This window comes from Otolemur garnettii, unplaced genomic scaffold (assembly GCF_000181295.1).
Source record: "Otolemur garnettii isolate 467f Iridium unplaced genomic scaffold, OtoGar3 scaffold00056, whole genome shotgun sequence".
Lineage (NCBI taxonomy): Eukaryota > Metazoa > Chordata > Mammalia > Primates > Galagidae > Otolemur > Otolemur garnettii.
Genome location: NW_003852451.1, coordinates 7,528,921 through 7,532,859, shown reverse-complemented (window position 1 = coordinate 7,532,859; position 3,939 = coordinate 7,528,921). Strand labels below are relative to the sequence as shown.

The 3,939-nt window shown below is 46.7% G+C and overlaps 1 pseudogene; it reads left to right on the top strand.

Moving 5' to 3' along the window:
- The first annotated feature begins 151 nt into the window (after positions 1-151).
- Positions 152-1,866, top strand: LOC100966896 (annotated as a pseudogene).
- Positions 1,867-3,939: the final 2,073 nt, after the last annotated feature.

Genomic DNA, 3,939 nt, shown 5'->3' with positions numbered 1-3,939 from the left:
AAAAAAAAAAAAAAAAAAAAACATTTTCTAGAGTCTTGGCAGCTAGGTCCAGCAGGGGCTGCTGCTGACAGGTGCTCCTCCTCCGACGGCCAAGGGAGTACCCACCGAGGCAGGCACACCCCCTCAACTCTCCTCCCCACACTGTGGCCTAGAAGAGGGGAAGCTGGACGAGAATGAATGGGGGTACCATGGCGAAGGCAATAGGAGCCTGGTGGTGGCCCACACACAGAACTCCTTCCTCTGAAGCTACAGTGGAGATTCCTGCTATCACAAAAAGCTTGGGAGTATTGTCCTGGCAAGACTACTCAGGACTACTTAACCACCAAAGTCTATTGTGCAGCTTATTAGTTCCCTGGAAAATCAAGAGACCTTGCTTTCCTGTAGATGCCATAGGACTCTGTACGTGAAGTCTGGTGGTGCTGTGTTGTGCTGTGTTTTCTGAAGTTTCCTCCAAATAGGAAAAAGACCTCGGAAGAGATATTTCTGCACCTGCAGAACATAGTGGATTTTGGCAAAAATGTCATGAAAGAATTTGGGGAGGAGAACTATGTTCATTGTGGAGAAGTTGTTCAGCTACCTTTAGGGTTTGTGAAACAACTTTGTCTGAAGATACAGTCCAAAAGACCAGAGTCTCGCTGTGACAAGGACCTGGATAACCTCAGTAATCATGCTGCGTGCCTACCGCAGACTTCACACCTACCACTTTGCAAAGCACTGGCCTATTCTGTGTGTAGAGATTAAGAAGCGTGTTCTTTGAGTCCTGTGGCCCCTTCTCAGTTCCAGACACCCTCGGCTCCTAAAGACTCTTCTTGCCTCCCTCTTCTTCCAGAGCTGTCACCTGCATCCTGATGTTCTGGTTCCTTCCACAGGCTCCCAAACCCCAGCCACAATGTGGGTTTATTCCTTTCTCGAGTGGTGTGTTGTTACTGCACGCACCAGCACCTCCAGGTAGCAACTGGAGCGTGGAAGCAGATAAGTAAATACTGTGCCCTCAATCTCTACTCAGGAAACACACAGAGAATGCACTTTGCCTTGAAGAGTTTGCTGCAGGAGGCATAGAACAACTTGAAGATATTTAAGAATGGTGAGATGATTTATGGCTGCAAAGATCCCTGGAGCCCTGTGGCTGACTGGAGTGAACTTGCGCACCATTTGAAGCCATCCTTCCCTTCCAATGGCCTGGCCAGGGGGCTCACTGCACAAGGGCTGTGATCCAGGAACTGGTGCACGTCATCACCAGGGTGCTGGTTAGCAGCTCCAAAAGGCCGGGCAGGGGCCCTGAGACTGGGGTGGGGGCCTCGGGGCCCACAAATCTGTGAAGCCAGCCCTTTCAGCAGGAGCCTACATTGCCAAGGAAAAAACACCCCACAGTGCTCAGGGTTACCGAAGGGCTATCTTCTGTACAAAACCCTCCAGGTGCAGGTGTTGGACCTGATGGCCGAGAGCGGGCTCATGCCTCAAAGTCTCTTGACCCTAGAAGCAGGGGTAGAAACCTTTTCTAAGGGGCTTTTGGTTAGGGGAGGGAGAATCCTTAATGCAAGCCGAATTTCACAAGAGCCAACACCTGGTAAGAGTTCACTTTCTTACTGAACTCTTTCAGCTGAGTTCCCTGTCTTAAAGGGGGAGTGTTGAAAGCCCCCAGCAAGATGGAGTTGGGGCATAACAGTTCCCTGCTTCACAGCATGATCTGGAGATGAGTGTGGATGACAGTTCTGAGCTGTCTGGACTCAGGGTCCCCATGGAGGTGCCGGAATCATGGCTCTGCAAAGGGGCAGCAGGGAGCGCGAGACTCAGGTCAGGATGGACACCACCCATGTGAGCACTAACTTCTTTTTTGCTTTACGATTTTCACTTTAGGGGCTGTAAGGCGCTCCTTCCCACTTGAATTCGCTGCTATAGGGCTGGAAGCAGAGCTGAGACTGGTAGTGGGGCTGCTGGGCTGGGTGGGGCGTGTGCCTCTGACAGCTCAGTGCTTTCCTGGCACTCTGGTGTTTCAGGTGGCCGAGGGGCAAGTTTCCTCTCCTCCCAGACTGAATTCCTCCCTCAGTGTCTGTCCTGAGACATGCTGGGTTTGAGGGCCCCAAGCCCTTGCCTGTCCCCCTGCTGGGGCTAAAGGGCCTGCTCTAGAAGATGAGCCAGGAGGGATCTTTTTGGGGTCACCAAAGTGTGCCCAGCTGCTATGAAAACTTTTGGGAATTTTGGCCTCAGTTTTTTATTCTATGGTAGGTTGTATAGACTGTTTATATCATTGTAATGAAGGGTTATTTAATATATAATATTAGCAAAACCATAGAATTATATGAAAATATTACATGAAAAATCAGGAAAATATTTTGCTGATTATAGATTTTTGTGGGAAATTTTGTGATAACTTGAGAATTACACTTGTTTGAATAAATAAATACATTTTCTAGGCTGGGTGTGGTGGCTCACGGCTGTAATTCTAACACTCTGGGAGGCTGAGGCAGGTGGATGGCTTGAGCTCAGGAGTTTGAGACCAGCCTGAGCAAAAGTAAGACCTTGTCTCTAAAAATAGCTGGGCATTGTGGGGGGCACCTGTAGCCCTAGCTACTCAGAAGGCTGAGGCAAAAGGATCACTTAAGCCCCAAAAGTTTGAGGTTGCTGTGAGCTATGATGCCATGGCCTTCTACCCAAGGTGACTGAGTAAGACTCTGTCTCAAACATGCACACACACACACACACACACACACATATATAGTGGCACCTATAGCACAGTGAATAGGGTACTGGCCACATATACCAAGGCTGGCGGGTTCAAACCTGGCCCAGGTCAGCTAAAACAACAATGACAACTGCAACCAAAAAATTAGCTGGGTTTGTGGCAGGCCCCTATAGTCCTAGCTACTTGGGAGGCTGAGGCAAGAGAATCGCTTAAGCCCAAGAATTTGAGGTTGCTGTGGGCTGTGACGCCATGGCACTCTACCCAGGGTGACGCTTGAGACTCTGTCTCAAAAATATACCATTTATATATCCAATTTTGTTTTATTTTGTTTTGTTTTGAGGCAGTCTCACTATGTTGCCCTCAGTAGAGTACTATGGTGTCACAGCTCACAGCAACCTTAAACTCTTGGGCTTAAGTGATTCTCTTGCCTCAGCCACCCAAGTAGCTGGTTGCACCTGCCACAATGCTCAGCCATTTTTTTTTTGTTGTTGTTGTTGCAGTTGTCGTTGTTTAGCAGGCCCGGGCTGGGCTCGAACCCGCCAGCTTCGGTGTATGTGGCTGGTGCCCTACTCACTGAGCTACAGGAGCTGAGCCATATATATGTATTTTCTAATTTCCATCTTATAATGCACAGTTATGTTAGAATTGTCCAAACACTACCAAATCATAGAACATTTAGTGAAATTCCTGATTAAGTGGAATTAAATTTAACAAGAAATTATTATGTAACCATCAGCTTGGACCACAAGATTTCCAGTAAGAAAATGGGTGGGTTAGTGAAATCTATAAATAAACCTGGAAAGTGTTTTGGATTCAGTTAGCTTAAAATAGCTAGTCCATCTGAAGTGCCTTGGGACTATGGAAAAATGTTTCTTTGTAATAAAAAAAGAAAGCACCTCATTCCAAAAGAATTGGCAGCATTAAAAATCAGCTCCTTAGCCATGAATTTAGGAATGATGGACGGTGAGTTGAAGATATTGTATAATAGCCATTTACCAAAAATTTCTAGGAGAAACATATAATTTTATTTTATACATTTTTCAAAGAAAGTGTTGTTTATGTCTTACATTTTATGCATGGATATATACGTGGATATACGTGGATATATATACTCCATATAAGCAAAAAGAAAGAAAAGTCAGGAAAAAATGAAGGAAGGAAGGATGAGAGAAAGAGAGGAAGGAAGAGAGGGAGGGAGGGAGGAAAAAGGGAGAGAAGGAAGGAAGGAAGAGAGGGAGGGAGAGAAGGAAGGAAGG